Below are 17,331 nucleotides of genomic sequence, written 5' to 3' on the forward strand. Positions count from 1 at the left end.
AGTAAAATCTGCTCCAAAATAATACGTGAGATTAACGAATGAAAAATAAAACGATGGCAGTCTATAGACACATTACATTAAGGGCTACGATGTTTATGGTTGTATCATATTTGTCATCCTTGAGTCACTTGAAAATGAACAGAGTGAGAAGAGGACTGACACCAGGAGTCTGAATGGGGTCTAGTCGCCTGTGTTTTTGTGTCAGAGTGTGACGAGAGGCAGAAACAAGTTCAGCCTTACATACGAGGGAACATCTGATGGCGCTCCTGCTGAGCCTCCAGCTCACTGTTATTCCAGTGAGCCAACCAGAAATAGAACCGCTGTGGCACTTCATTTTTACAGTGGAGCTTGCTGTTTCTGTGTGACACACACACACACACACACACACACACACACACACACACACACACACACACACACACACACAAGAGGAGGTGTCAGGATTCCCTTTTCTATTTTGGGACTTGACCTGCTCTCTGAGTCTAAATGCTGCTTTGATTTTCGACTTTCCCGCCTTCGTTCATTATCGAATCACTGTAACAAATCAACTACCTTGAAGATGTTCAGATTTACACATTTATTTAATAAGCAAATGATCAAAACAGCTTGAAGTTAAAACTATGTATTTGCTTTATGTCTAACATGTAATAAGAAGTTAAAAGCATTTTAAGTGCTTGTCTGCTCTGATTTCTGCAAATCATTTTGTGATATCTAATTTTTCTGTATTTATAACATGAATAAAAGTTCTTATCATCACGTTTCTATCAATTATTTCAAAATTACGGGTTTGTCCTATCATTACTTTGGTAGTCATTGTGATTTAAAGTATTGCTGATCATAAATAATTGTGTGTTTCAACTATGTCTGGCACTTAATTCAAGTTTTATTTACTTGTAAAATTCATGATTAAAATACATAAAATCGGAAGGATAACACAGGCTAAATACATTAAATTTAAATAATGTTTATGGCTCCATAGACTCCCATTCATTTTTGTGAAAGTAGAGGATCAGACATGACACAATGTAATTTAGGAGCACTTCCATTGTAATAATAAAAAACATACATTAGACAGTGTTAGAGAGTAAAACACACTGTTGTCCTAAATGAATGAGGACTAAAGATGGAAAGTAGCCTAAAGCTAAGTCTGACGCATTTACAGAAAGTAATTACTCAGTGTTCATTAATGTGCGTTGTCCTCTCCAAATAAATTAATAAGCTGAACAAACTTGACTGACCATTTAGCTGTTTTCAGCATAGAGATGGTTGAAGGATAAAAACTGTTTCTAAATCTTTAGTCCTTGTCTTCATAGGTCTGAAATGTCTACCCGAGGGCAGACGTTCAAACAGTCCGTGTCCTGGATGTGATCCTGAAAGATCCTCTTCGCATTCCTGAAACAACAGGAGCTGTGGAGTTCTTCAAGAGAGGGGAGAGGATGGGACCTTAATGACTCGATAGATCTCCTTTTTCTGTGCTACTGTGCAGCTGGAAAACCATGCACAGAGGCAGTAGATCATGAGGCTCTCAACTGTGCAGCGGTAGGCGGACACAAGCAGTTTCTCTGTTCTTCCTGAGGACCCAGTGTAGAGGTATGGGCCCACTCTAACCCTCTGGGTGCAGCCGCTAAGGAAGTTCTTAATCCAGAGGCAGCTGGAGCGTGGGAGTCCTATGTGTGACAGTTTAGTCACCAGTCTTAGTCAGGATGGTGTTGAATGCTGAGTAGCTGTGTGTAGCTCCCCTTCTGCTTCAGGTGTGATAGAGCAGTGGTCACGGTGTCTGTCGTAGACCTGTTTACCCTGTAAGCAAACTGGTGAGAGTCAAACATAGGAGGGATGACATAATGTGGTTCCTGGTGAGCTTCTCAAAGCTCTTCATAACCATTGGAGTCACTGCAACTGGCCTGTAGTCACTGAGACTTGGCCAGAGGCACTATGACAGAGGGTTGAGACTGGCTAAATATACAAATGAAACCCCTGCCAGTTGGTATGCACATCCTTCAGCGCCCACTCTGTGGCCTAGTGGCATGAGTGTCCGCCCTGAGACTGGGAGATTGTGGGTTCAGGTCCACGGTCAGCTGCGTGACCCTCAGCATTAAGGAGCTCGATTTGAGGGATTGAATGACGAAATAGTTCCCGATCATGGCTGTGTCTGCAGCTCACTGCTACCCCAGGGCATGGGTCATGTGCGGAGAACAAATTTCACACACCAACAAGGTTAGTGGGAGTTTAACTTCAGCATCCACCCCGGGATGCCGTTAGGTACGACTGCCTTCTGAAGGGTTAACCGTCTGCAATGTGCGTCTCACCTCGCACTCCCCCACAGTACGTGGGTGGTGACCAACTGACTGTGGAGGGTCCACCTCAGACCAGGCAAAGAAGTAGGCACAGGGTATGTTAAATAATTACCGTTGGCATTATTGATGAGCCATTTATCTTAAATATGAGTTATTTTTGTCAGCCTGAATTTTTACCTGGAAATAAAAAGCTTTGTTTCAGTGAAACTCCGCCCATGCCTGCTCCAACAAAATGTGCCTACAACAGCGTTTAAGGCGAGTCGGTTGCTTTATTGGCTATGGTAGCTCAGTGGTTGAAGCATCCAGTCTAGCACTCTAACCACTGGACTTCCAAGTCTGTTAGATGACAACAGTGGCCTAAGCCACGTATCCTGTGCTGGCCAGGGGACACGGGTTTCAGACCAGAGGAGCCAGAGGAGCAGGGCCTGATGACGCTTTACAGGATTTTCAAAGTAAAACTCAAAATTTGCAGTTGAATCAGGAAAATGCAGCTATAAAATAGGTTTGGGTTTGGGTTTTTTTTTTCCCTGAGGAAATAACAATATCACATCGAAAAAAAAACTCAAAGGTGGATTTTCCATGATACGGCCCATTTAAGGGCTGTTTTTCTGATTGGAACATAGGCCGGGATTAACAATTGTGAGGGTGGACTCATCGACCGGAAGTAGATGGTTGTGACCAAGTCTCCCTATAATATAAGCAATACACCATGAAAATAAAGTAACATGTACTTTAATTTTGTGTAAGGAGCATTGGTTTGGTCTCTCAGAATATGTCTAATTATCTTTGAACTACTTTCAACATAAAACCAAATCTATCCTGAACAAAAACTCTTTCTTTGAACACATTTGCCAATATTGCCTGATAAATGACATCTTGCATTGTCTATATATATATATATATATATATATATATATATATATATATATGTATATATATATATATATATATATTTATATATATATTTATATTTATATATGTGTGTGTGCGTGTGTGTGTGTGTGTGTGTGTATATATATATATATATATATATATATATATATATATATATATATATATATATATATACATATACATATATATATATATATATATATATATATATATATATTTATATTTATATATGTGTGTGTGTGCGTGTGTGTGTGTGTGTGTATATATATATATATATATATATATATATATATATGCATTTTCGCTCACCACCATGGTCAAAATCATTAAATTGTCAGCTGTAACATTTTTGCACACTTTATAAATTTTTTGGTGACTTACACGTACTTTCAGACTGTAATGTGATCCACATTTAGAAAGAGATGTTTGGGCTGATTAACACCTACATGCAAACTCTGAAATAACATCTGTCTCAGTGGGAAAGTAAACATTTCATGATAATTTTAGGTTTATGATTTGTATTTTTCTGCATTAGTGTTTTTTCGGAGTTATTCTAAATCTAAACATGTCTTCTGTGAGGAGACAACTACACAACCACCCACCGTGGCCGTGGGCGAAGGCTGCCCCACAGGTTTGGTAAATGAAGTGCCAGAGCACGGCTGGTCATGCTTCGTCTCAGCACAGACACACAGTGACACACGGGATATGCTTGAGTTCATCTCAGGAAGGCCTGGACTACGTGGAACCTCAGCGAGAAAAACAACCTGGTTCCCAGCAAAAATATTTACAACACAACTGCACCAAACTGGCGGTAATTATCCAAATTGATGATGGGCAGCCGGCACGATGCATCATGTGGATGGCAACGGGCTCGTGTAACATGCAAAGCGAAAAAGAAAATATCCACAAGTACTGTTGTTTGCTTTTCTGGTGAGGATAGGTGGACAGACTTGCACACAGCTCACAATAAACAGGACGGCTTGTGAGAGCCTGTCCATGTCCTTGTGCATGGCATACATAGAATACGATAAATCACAGCATCAGAACAGGGATGGCTTCATGACTTAATTCACTCTACATTTCCAACCACGAGGCAGTTTTTGATTAGGGCTGTAAATCTCCATCATCATGTAGATAAATGTTTGATCCATACGGTTTCCCATAAGCTACTGCTGATTCGTTTACACAAACTTCACTAAACACCACCTGTTCAGTCAAAAAAATGCTGTTACAGGATCAAGCCTTTCCTGAGTCTTTCTTTGAATCTCTTCTGTAAAGCTTGAGAATGTGACTGACATGCTGAGAAGACTTTCTGACTCTTTAGAAGACATTTATATTCACTGACCAGTCTATATGGTGAACCTGTTCAGTTGCTTGTTAATCACTCACTCGCATGGCAGCAAATTCCTTCAGACATCTGATTGTGTTGAAGAAGGTTTGCTGAGCACCAGAACTGATAAGAAACGATTTATAGTAAAAGTAACCCACTAGGATCCTTGACAACATGTCAACTGAATCCTAAAGAACATCAGCGTTTGAAAGAAAAGTTGGATTAATTCTACTGAAATGATCTGTGTAATGCAAATTGCACCACTTGTGGAAAAGCAGCAGATCCACTCAGAGCCCGTCCCGGATGACTGATATTCTCACCCTATCTCAAAGGGAGAGCCCAGCCACTCTGCGGAGAAGACTCATCTCATCTGCTTGCATTCCCGTTCTTATTATTTTGGTCACTACCTAAAGCTTGTGACCATAGATAAGGGTAGGGACATAGATCGACCGGTAAATTGAGAGCTTCGCCTTCCTGCTCAGCTCTCTTTTCACCTCAACTGATCGGTACAACGCCCACATTACTGCAGACCCAGCATCAATCCACCTATTGAACTCGTGCTCCATATGTCCCTCACTTGTGAACGAGACCCTGCCTGGAGAAGGCCTTCTACCCTTTTCTGACTCAAGACCGTGGTCTCTGAGGTGCTTCCAGCTGCTTCACACTTGGCTGCTACCCGCTCCAACGAAAGCTGGAGATCATGATCTGACCATCAAATGGACCCTCCACTCTAGAACCCTTGAATTTGCGAAGGAGGCTCATGAGAGTGAACCCCCTGCCGTTCGAACACAACCTGTAGTCACCCTTTATAAATAGGGGGACCACCACCCCAGTCCATTAATCCAGTGGAACGGCTCCTGATGTCCACTTGATATTGCAGACCAGTGACAACCAACACAGCCCCACAACATCCAGAGTCTTGAGGAACTTTAAGAAGATCTCATCCACTCCTTGCCACCTAGGGGCTTTTTAACCACCTCAGTGACCTCAACCCCAGAGATTAGAGAGCTCACCCTAAAATCCTCAGAATCTGCTTCATCACTAACAGACATGGCAGTCGGATGGAGGAGGTTTTCAAATCTCCTAAACCTGATAGGACTCTTTATTCAGCTTGACAGCACCCACCACTTCCACCACCACAAGGTTGCTGCCACAACAGGCACCAACAACCCTTTGGCCACAGCTCCAGTTGGCCACCTCAACACTGGAGGCATGGGACATGGCCCATTCCGAATCGATGTTCCGCGCCTCCTCTGGAATACATTTGAAGTTCTGTCAGAGGTGGGAATTGGAGACTCCGTCAGATGTTCCCAGCAGACCCTCCAACACGTTCTCACACCGGAAGCATAGAAAAATGACGATGGGTGACTGTTTGTTTCTGACGCATTGGGAGTCCCAAAGTGTTGGGAGACGACGTGCTGTGCCAGAGCTTTGGATTCCGACGCCCGCGGTAAAATGCTCATTTAACCATTTAACCTCTAACATCTTGCTATTAAACCTTCCCCTCACCCGCATCCTAACCTTAACCTAGTTTCTCATTCTAAGCTTCTCGTTACTGGGTTGGAGTGGGACGTTACACTAAGTTTTTTGCGTGTGAAAAGGGTTAAGGTTAGGATGGGGGTGAGGGGAAGGTTAAATAGAAAGAGGGTAAAGGTCACAATTTGATGAAATCTCAGTTTTACCACGGCAGTCCAAAACGACGCTCTGGCACAGCGCGTCGCCTCCCGATGCTCTGGGGGGCTCCTAAGGAATCGGAAACAAACGATTGGTTACCCATCGTCATTTTTTGGCACTTCAGGTGTGAGAATGTTGGCTGGATGCTTACAACACGTTTGGGCCTACCATGTCGCACCGGTATCCTCCCCCACCATCAAAGCCAACTCACCACCAGGTAGTGGTCAGTTGACAGTGACACCGCTCTTCACCTGAGCGTCCAGGAATTGTGGCCACAGATCAGATGACACGACACAAAATTGATCATCGTATTGTGGTCCAAGGTATCCTGGTGCCAAGAGCACATATGAACACCTTAATGCTTCAACATGGTGCTCATTATGGACAATCAATGATGAGCACAGAAGTCTAATAAAAACATGAAATAAAAACAAGATCAGTAGGCCATTCCCCAGAACGAGGATGTCTCCGGGAGGAGTGCGCTCCAGTACCCCCTTAAAGGACTCCATAAAGGATGGGTAGTCTGCAGTTTGGTGCACAAGCACAAGCAACAATGAGGGCCCGCCCACCAACATGTAGGGGGAGGAAGGCTATCCTCTTGCTCACCAGGGCAACGTACAGGCACCAAGATGGGGTGCAACATGTATGCCCACCCCTGCTTGGCACCTCTCAGTGGGGACAACTCCAGAGTGGTAGAGCGCCCAGTCCCTCTCAGGGAAATGGTTTTACTCATATTGTTACAAACACAAACATCTTGCTGGTGCTGGTGATATTTATAGAACTCTGTAAATAATTGACAGCAGCGTAAAGGTTTACAAAATAATTTTGCCCATGGTGCCTTTAAATTTAGGAGATACGAATAAGACAACAATGATTATTAATTAATTGCATTTTCTTTTTATTTAGCAGCTGCCTCTTTTACTCACACATCCCAACAACTAAATGCAATGCTTTATGTCACCTCCTGGATGTGGAGTTCCATGTCCGGGAGAACCAGACAGAGAAATTGAATGAAATTTGAAGCAAAACTTTATGGTTTCCTTCCAACCTGGAGTCATGGAGTCTGCAAACCTGCTTCGCCACCAACATTTCCACGTTGTGTTGCTCAAGCCTCACAGGCAGCTTTATTTGTCAAGAACTCTGAGTGATGCATGACTTATTTAGAGGCTGACGTGGTGGTGTCAGAGGATACGGCACTATGAAATCATTTCAGCATTACACTGTCAAGGGTGTGGAATTTTCCTGTCTCTTTCATGTCAGCGCGGAGGAGTTCCAAGGGAACAAAAACGAAAACTGGTATTTATCCGCAATGTACAAAATGACTCAAAATATCTAGACTTGCCACAATGATTCTGCAGCCTTGAGTGTGTGTGTGTGTGTGTGTGTGTGTGTGTGTGTGTGTTGGGTTATTATCGGACTCATTGAAAGTTTCCCTGTGTCATGAAAATGATATTGAGACTTCTCCTCATTATGCCTCCGCATTCCCCCTGCCTTGTTTTCTCCCTCCCTCATTATTCTTACAAAAACACATAAAACAGAGAAGTATACACAGAATCCCCGCGACACAATGAGCCGGGGGATACCCCTTAACCGTTCTAACACGTCTCAAATTCAAATGTCTACTGACATTCCAGTTCCCAAGTCCTCAGCTCGGGTGTCAGAAAATAACAGTTTAGGCCGCGCTCTCCCCGGCATTATTCTGGGTTTTGAAAGGTAAACAGAATGAGGAGCAGGTGGTTGTGGGGGATTTTGCAGAGGCTTGGCTGTAATGTCTGGTGGCAATTAGGTGTAATACAGGATGTCAAAGCCCACAGCCACTGGCCTCAGATATCTGCTGCCTAATGTTAGCTTTACAGATTCACTTTGGCATTTGGCTTCAGCTGCAAAGCCCAGGGCCAAATTAGTGCAAACTATTACCTCCTTTCCTTTGTGGCCAAGGGAAAAGGATGACTTTTTTGCAGAACATAAAACAATTTGGTGAGATTTTGCTCTTCTCGTAACTTGTTTGGAAGCATAAGAGGGTGTTCTTTTTGAACAAACACTTCAAAGGAATGTGGAGGGAAGTATTTTTCTGAGGCATTATCTAAACTCCAGTGAGCTGAGTGTGGAGTGAGGCCTTGTGGGACGGTCAGTAAATCTCCAGCTAAGGGAGTGGTGGTGCTTGTGCAGTAACCAAATCTGTGATATCCTTAGGAAGGCTGCGATAGTCGGAGCTACTCAATGAAGCACAGATGGCGATGGGTGGAATACACAATTAGAACGTCCTTGAGAAGTGCCGAGCTGGGCGACAAAGTGCTGAAAGAGAAAAGGATGTTGGGATGTTGGAGAGAGGAGGTGAAACTAAATAGTCTGCAAGCCATTGATCAGTTTATGAAACATCTGGAATACCTGGATATAGCTTCTGTTCAGTCGAACTGGTGCGCGTAGAAAAACCCGTATGCTGCTGCAGCTGGTGACAAGTTCCAACAATCAGGAGGGGAAAAAAAAACTCCCTATGGATGGCATTAGAGCATGTGTGTTAATGAGACCACGTTCAGTCAGTATGATCCTGGCAAAACAATTTACCAAACATAACTTGAGCTCTTTTTTGTTGAAATTTGATGATATTTTCTGTCAGTAATGCAAGGATTAACCAAAGACTCTACGGGAGCCAAGAGGCCTAAGCAGAGTGTACGGGCAAAGAAAACAGCAACATTGGTGCATGGGGAAATATCCTATGCAACTCAAGTGTTGAGTTCTAGGTTGCATCTAGACTTGAGTTTAGTCTTCGGATCGGACGGAAGTGCACAGATGCATGAGAACATTTAGTTGCAGCTTTCATTTGTTTTGGGAGTGTTTTTGGGGTTGCCCTAACCCCCTTTAGCAGGTGCTTTTAATGGGGCAAACCCAGAAACTGCTGGAGGGTTTTTCTGTGCTCTCTGACATGGGAGCACCTTGAGATTACTCAACCTTTTACTTTTGCAGCCCTACCTTCAAGAAGAAGTGTGAAAAGGCAGTACCTTGTGATGCAACAGGAGAAAACATGATGTTCCACATGGTGCAGGAGCTGTTCTGGTCCTATGTGGGACAGAACTAGTCCCTTCACTCTGGAACTTGGCATTTATTCTTCATGAAAACCTGTGCAACACACCAAAGGAAACAGAAGGTCTCAAACCCCATTATCATAACCCTCTTGATCTCATCATGTTACTGATCAGGATTTTTTTTTTTTGGGACAATAAATCTGTCATAAAACTGACAATTATCCTAAACAAAGTGACCAATCCAATGTTGAAGAAAGACATCCTTCTCCATGTAGGACTGCATGAGTCATGCTGAATACAACACACTCACCAAACCTTTCCTGAATAAATAACGGTCTAGAAGAAAAATCGTCCGGGCTATGTAAGCAGTGAATCATACCTAAAAACTCAACTCCCTGATATAAATAGTCCGACCACAATATTCATCAATTTCCATAGATCCTATAAACCATTGCCTGGAGGAAAACAGTCATCACAGAGGCGTCTGTAACTCAGGAAGTGTTGTTTTATTAAATCTGACAGCCAAACAGGGGTTAAGCTGTAGCCCACACCCTCATTCTCATCAATATCACAGCAAAAATGTCATCTCTCATGACGTGGGAGGGAAAAGCTTCGTTTATGACTTCCATTTGAACAGGCAAGCAAATACTTTGTAAAATAGTACGTTCACTCTTTCATAAAACAGTGCGTCCAGGTCTTTTACTGCCAGTTTGCAGTTACATTCTTTTCTCTAGGAATGAGCTGTTCCCTATGTCAGGTAAGGAAAATCTAGAGGTCCATGCTGTCTCCATTTACTGGTGGCTCTTAGGCATTCTGTGGCCTCAGACAGATGGCAATCTGATCTCAAATCAACAACGCTGTAAATCCATACATACGGTCTGGCCAGACAGCCAGCGGCAGCACAACAAGACCACCAACCCCAAAACCGTCACGGGTTACAGCGCAAAAATTTGCAGAATGTTCTGTTTGGCATCAAAGAGTCCTGGAATGTTCAGGACGCATCTCGAACCACAGAAGGAAGCTCCACATCGATGTTCTTCCTTTCTTCTGCGTGTAGAGTTTGGCTCGTGTCCTCTCACGTGACTCACCCCACCCCAGAGCGTGTGACGTGAAATGGTGTCGTAGGGCACGTTTACTGACTCATGCATGCCGCTGGTTAAAGGTGCACTATGTAAGAAAATGGTGAAAATTTTAAAGTGAGAAAATCCCAAAATAGTCTTGATGTTTCAGTCATTTTGGAAGGAAGGTTATACTGAAACATATTTCATATCCAGCTGGCTGCGGGATTGTCTGGTTTTCTCCTTTCAAAACAAAGGACGGAGGGTCGTAACTGTTTACCATCAGTGAGAGTGGGGTTGCCGTGTCGCCTGCGAGCTAATACTGCAGCGTAGACAACTGTGCAGGCCAAAAATCACAGAGTTGTTTCAAGTGGTTGCAGTAACCAGATTTTACCCCAACATGCATTTGTTTTACTTCATTTCTACATAATGCACCTTTGAGGTGCAGAATATCTGGTTGGTTGTCTTTCTACGCGTCTTTGAGCGATAAACTCTGATTACAGGTCACCTGTTCCCCATTGAACACAATCATGTGGCGTTTACTCTGAACAGACACTGTTCATTATTGCAAACATGTGTGCTCCGAAAGGAGGGAAATGTGTGTGTGTGTGTGTGTGTGTGTGTGTGTGTGTGTGTGTGTGTGTGTGTGTGTGTGTGTGTGTGTGTGTGTGTGTGTGTGTGTGTGTGTGTGTGTGACTGTAGAGGTCAAAAAGTTTGCAAAATTGAGACGGATGGAGATGAAAGGATGAAGATGTCTCAGGACCAAGAGGCTATTTTCTAATAGCAGCGTGTTTCTCGTGCTGCTGACAGCAAGGCCGTAACCTTCGTATTTCCGGCCATGGGCAGAGTTTTCAAAGGACGACATCCCACGCCTGCAAACATTCACCTCTTAACCCTTAAAGGCCCACTGCATCGTATGTGATACACACATTTCTAAGTTTGTAGCAGCTGTATCTCTTAGGCAAGATTAACATTTTCCAAAACAATCTGCAGTCTTAAATCTTTTAAAAGTTTTCTGCCTGCTCATGGATTATTTATCTACTTAAGTGTCAAGTGGGATTTTTATTTAGTATAATTATTGTTGCATTATTATAGAATTACTTGATGAATTTAATATAAAAGTTATTAATTGTTATATTATCATTACCAATCAAATGTTTAAAATTTTAATAAATTTGAGTCTTTTGAATATTATTTAATGTGTTGGGTCTTAAAGGTTAGATTTGCTCATAATACACTGTCATACCAAGTATTTATTATTGTTTTGTTCCAGACAATCTGCATTTACAACTCAGGTTACAAACCACCTCACGATTTAAAAGAAACTAAATCAATGCTTAAATTAAGGACCTAGATTTGGAGGGTTTGGAATCAAAACAGGCAAGGAGCCTTTGCTATTAGCTGGTCAGTTCATACGCTAGGTCCAGTCCAGGCTTTGGAAGGGAAAGGAAGTAATAAGGTCCATTAATTTCTCAAATTAGAAGCTGTAAAAACTAAATTTATCGACTTTGCGATCAACTATAAAAGTTGCCATTTACTGTGGTTTGTTGTGTGAACTTCAAGTGAATTTTGTTATTAAGAGTCGAATAATATAAAAAAATCTAAAAGTTTATGATTGGGTGAAATTATGATCGTACCAAAAACAAGCTCAAACAAACTACAGTCCTGCTTTGATGAAAGGACATCTCCTACAGTGAGACATGTCAAGACGTCCTGTTTTCAGTGGTAATACACTTTGACTGTTATTATGTCTTGCTTGTCTAACATTTCTGTCATTTATCTATCGTATGCACTAGGGATGAGCCGGATACTCGTTTCAGATGAGTATCCGGTGTGGATAAAGCATTTTTGACGAGTACGAGCATGAAACGAGTAAACCTCGTAAATATCTGTAATCGTGCTGAAGGAAAATCCTCATTGGGTAACTGACTGTCTTCACGCTCTGTGATTGGCCAGTCACATAGAGCGCCCGCCCCTCCCTACACACAAAACTCTCTAGCCGGCCGGTGTTCTGGGAATTTCTCCTACCCCGTAAACCGTCCTACCCCTTGTTACTGAGCATGTGCGCGCATGCGCACAACACAAAAAGGGAATGCTACTCCGCTGTCATATTTGCAGGAAAATAGATAAGTAGTAAGTATTAGTACTGTTTATTGACGTTGATACTTGATCTTTTTTGGTTAGGGTTAGAGTTATGGTTAGGGTTTGTGTCATGTAAAACACCGTAAAATTATCCTACGGGTAGGACGTTTTGCCAAAGTAGGATGTTTTCTCAGAACACCGGGAGTGCAGTCCGGCCGGCTCATCCACACACACACACAGACAGTAACGGATCTTGCTGTGATTGCTTCACTGCTGCTCACGTTTCTTCAGTTTTCCCTAGGTTTTCTTCAGCTCACCTCTTTTTCAGTTGAATATTTAAAGTTACTTTTTTCATAACTTACATGGTGCATTTGACAAGCCAGAGCTGACGTGCTGCATCAGTCACTCACTATCTCCGCCCCGGTCGGGTTTTTTATTTTTATTTTTTTTACTCCATCTCCCTCCCTCTCACCCTCTCTATCTCTCTCAGACACACACACCTTAATCAACATTGTTTTGTTTAACTTTGTGTGGGGCCAAATGCCAAGAACGTTAAGAAAAAAATCTGTTTAATCAAATTAAAATGAAAAAATATACATAAAGTTGTGTCTGGTTCTAGTATTTCATATTTCCTAGTTCCTACTGCATGAGTTCAGATGTATTAATCCATGCACTTAAATATTAATGTTCTGATTTTATTGAAACACTTGTTCTGTAATAGTTTCTTTACTATTGTGATCAAAAATATTTAATCTCTATTCTGAGGCTGCTCTGTAAATAGTTTTCAAATAAACAATACTCATAGCAACTTCTGATCAATCCATATCAATTTCAGACTTAAAATAATATATTGATGTAAACCACACCCACTTCCGGTTAAACCACCCCCACTTCCGGGTTATGCCACGCCCATTCCGAGTACAGATACAGATAGTGGTGTACTCGCTCATCCCCAGTATGCACCTTTCTTCTAGAACTGGTTGTGAGTTGTGTTTCATATTTTATGTAGACCTATAATCATTCTAAAAATTAACAGTGTTTTTGTTCTTCTGGTCTTCTGCCTTTCTGGGTTTGGGTCACAAGAGCCTACTCAGTGACTTCAATCACCTCCTCCAGTAGGACCTAAAGGTGTTCTCCATATGTAGTCCCTCCAGCAGGTCCTAGGTTTGTTCCAGGATCTCCAGAAATGACCATTTGGGAAAAAGAAAACAGATTACAGGATCTGGAGGGTTACTGTTGGCACCAACCCCGGGTTTGGGGCTCATGTGCATCTGGTCATAGGGACTTTGAAAGCTGGGACCTGAGCTTCTGTGGAGGGAGCTAGTGTTATGTGTGGACACGATAGCAAACCAAGCTGGTCCAAACAGTAATTACAAAAAGTGACAACTCATTTTTTGAACATGTGCATTAAGCAACACATGACCAAGAAACTAGGTTGGACATATGGCAGCAGTAGACCACGAAGGATTAGAATTTGTTCACAATCTTCCAAAACAGAGGAAATGTTGTATCGATAAGGGATGTGAAATCCCTCATAAAATTACACAACAGTCACGCTAAAAGTCGTTAACATTGTTCTTGTGTGCTGTCTTTTAATTCGGATTGGATTATTTGGTGAATAATTTCCCCTATTAATATAAATAATTGAGACTTTATTGATTCCTGCGTGTAAAGTATGCTCTGCGCTTGACCCATCGGTGGAGAGCAGTGGGCTACTATCTGGAAAGCCCTGCAGCTGCCCTGATTAATGTAAAAATGTGTTTTAACAATTTGGCAACATGCATTGTAAAGCACCTTGGAGGGTTGTAGGACGCTAGAAGGCACTATATAAATACAAGCAATTGACCATTTATTTACTTTTTCTTCTGAACACAGTATTAGCTATAGCTGTGTCTACGGAAGCAATTCCTTCCTCGACCCCTAAGACCGGAGGTGAGAAGCTGTGGGTTTGGACCAAAGGGGCAACCTTTGTCTCAAATATGTGATGTCAACCAGGAAGTGAAAACAATTGTTGTTCTCACTCAACTGCTAGGTGTTGGCTCCAAAACAGAGAACTCTCATTGTCTTCCATGTAAAAATACCAACTTCAAAGAAGAAAGAAATATGTTCAAAAAACCATTTTAGGTGTAATTGGTCAGGTTTACAGTCATGACAACTCTGAAGGGACGGATTTTTTTTAACTTTTCCATTTATGTGTAAGTAAATGTTTAATATTATGAATAATTAGATTTAACTGACATTGACTAACATTGTGTGAGCATTAGAGCTAACGCTAGCGGCTAGCCCAGGGAGGCCTCAGTCTGGGACTCACGTTAATAGATGTTTGTTTATTTTGGCTCTGAACTTTAGCTGTGTCCTCTTTGTGTTCGTGTTTGGATGCAAATCATCAAAATATTGGACAAAGATGGCAAGCTGTGGTGTTGATCTCTCTAAGACCGCGGTACTCAATAGGCGGGCCCCTCTTTGTGGCCTAGAACCACTCGTACCTTGTCACCTTGCAACCTTGATGGCACTAAACATAAATTAACCCTTTATAGGGCTAACATCTATATTTAGACTATTCCACTCACATTATAAATGATGTTGGTGTCCATTTTCAGGAATTCTTAGAATTACGGGATTTCACCCAAACAATCATCAGAGATCCAGCTTTTCACAGTTTGTGCCATGACTCCATTCCACCAATCACTGTGGGGCTATAACACATCAAATATCGGTGTGTGTGATATAGTCTGTATTTTTGAACAGTGATATGTTCTTAAATTAGCTAGATTATTTTAAAGTCCTTTATAATTATCTTACCAGAACAGGGCCGACGTCCATATTTGAGCACTCCATTTTCTCTAATTTTCTGCATTTAAAGAAAAATATTTTTGAATATTGTAACAACAGAAATACACTTTGGTCATGTACCACAATAACACCCTCAGGTTGAAATTTTAAAAATGTCACTACTTCAATGCGTATATAAAGGGTTAAAACTTAACTTAGAGGTACAACATAAAGAACTACGGAACCCGTCACACTATTGTTCTTATTGTTTTTGACAAAAGCAAATGTATTTCAAGAGCTTTTATTTTCATTGTACTACCGTCCCAGTACAACAAAATTATTTTCAGAGCAACCCATCTAAGATTTGACATAACAATAACAAGAGAAGACTGTCATGACTTGTGAAAGGCGTCTAACCCAAGACATGCAGAATTAGCACGGGAGTCAGGAGGTAAGAAATTAAAGTCTTTTATTAACAAACGGGAACTAAAGGAGCACTGAAAACCAGTGAATGATGCCTTGGGTGATAGTTCAGAGTCCTAAGCTCAGCGAGCTGCGGGGTGCCGAGGTGGACAAGTGTGGCGACCCAGCCGGGCGGGAGGTGAGGAAGCAGAGAAGGGAGATGCAGGAGCTGTGGAGGAGGATGGGACGTGTTATGAAGGTCCGTGGTTCTTAGCAGAGTTGGTGAAGGTTGTGGTGATAATCCTAGGAGGGCAAAACAGACAGGGCTTCAGGTGCAAGTTCAAAAATCGTAATCCAAAAATCAGTCCAAAGTCAAAATCCAAATAATCCAAGCACGCGAGGGCAAACGACTAGGAGCAAACAAGTATGAGTGGCAGGCGTTACCAATACTGGAGTATTCATCCGGCTTCGAGTGGTGTCTCCATCCTCCTTTTAAACCCGAGCTCCTAATGACTAATTCGGCACAGCTGGTGCCCCTCTGCTCCTCACCTGTGGAACACAGAACCTCAAAGATGGTTAATTTAGGAGGAGCACTCACCTCGGCACAAGGATCATGACAAAGACACAACATAACCCAATCAGGCTGAACTGTGGGCATGTGCGTAACTCGCGTTCCCATTTGCTGATAGATAAGTGTTACATGAGGATAAGAGGGGGGAGGGGAAAAAGGCATTTTTAACCACTACATTTTAATATACTAACATTTAAAATTGTAATCCTCTCTTGCTTTGTCAAAATTACAAGAATAAAAAGTTTTATTTGGCCCACAATAATTACTGGGATAGCCTTTACGTATGGGAATACATCAGATCCATCCTTAAAATGTTGAGAAACCGAGGGCGCATTTTGAGTATCCTTCAATTCTGGACAGCATTGTCTCTTTGCTGTGACATATTTGGTGTTAAAACGTGAACTCCGAAGGATGCAGCCACGGGAAAGACCATGAATAAATGTCCATAAGTAAAATGTTTACACTCTGAATTAAATATATTCCCAAGCCATTCCCAGGGCTTATTTACCAATTGTTTGCTCTCAACACACTCTACATTCTGTAAATCGTTCTTCTACTGTCTCACGCTTTTGGGTGTGCAGTGTCTCAACAACAGAAGCGTTAACATGCTGCAGGAGCCGGGAGTCAAACCCTCGATTGTTCGATTGGGATACGGCCTTTTTATCACTGGGCTAAAGCCACCCCCATTAGGACTGTGTGTGTTTTACGTTGCAATCACATTTTCAAATAAATGTTGCTGAAAGTTGTATAAACATAACTCTGAATGCTTGTCCTCACACACATGCACTGCGCTCATTTTACCTGAAAACCAACAAGCCCATGGTTCGAGACACACACCACTTAAAACACTTTTCACTGTACCTGTGTTGTAAAGCTGAGACAAACTGTGTATCTTTACCTAAATATGGAAACAAATTATGGGCTTTTTCAGCCTGAAGGTTTGTATGGCTGGAGTGAAGGCAGGCCAGAGTAACTTTTACTGTTTAATTTCTTAAAAACACATGGAGCGCCATTAATGCGAGACCGCATCATGAAAATGAACGGAATAGAAAAGAGTTTCTATGCCCACTTGCCTGTGTCTGTGCTGCGAGACCAGACAGAGGGTATTTTAAATAAATACAGGATGCCACAGAAATGTACACTTCCCTCAGCAGGACCAGGAGCCAGGGCTGGATCTGCACACCTAAACACTATATTCATTATGTCTTGGCCCCGTAAAGTGATTACATTA

General features: G+C 42.1%; 1 long non-coding RNA gene across 1 annotated transcript; it reads right to left on the reverse strand.

The window, feature by feature from the left end:
* Nucleotides 1-8,348: 8,348 nt before the first annotated feature.
* Nucleotides 8,349-10,256, reverse strand: LOC129166500 (uncharacterized). Its single transcript, XR_011516964.1, has 4 exons — nt 10,091-10,256; nt 9,192-9,309; nt 8,581-8,684; nt 8,349-8,487 (listed from the first exon to the last, which is right to left on the reverse strand). It is a non-coding gene; the product is annotated as an uncharacterized lncRNA (long non-coding RNA).
* Between the last annotated feature and the right edge of the window lie 7,075 nt (nt 10,257-17,331).

This window comes from Nothobranchius furzeri, chromosome 16, assembly GCF_043380555.1.
Source record: "Nothobranchius furzeri strain GRZ-AD chromosome 16, NfurGRZ-RIMD1, whole genome shotgun sequence".
Lineage (NCBI taxonomy): Eukaryota > Metazoa > Chordata > Actinopteri > Cyprinodontiformes > Nothobranchiidae > Nothobranchius > Nothobranchius furzeri.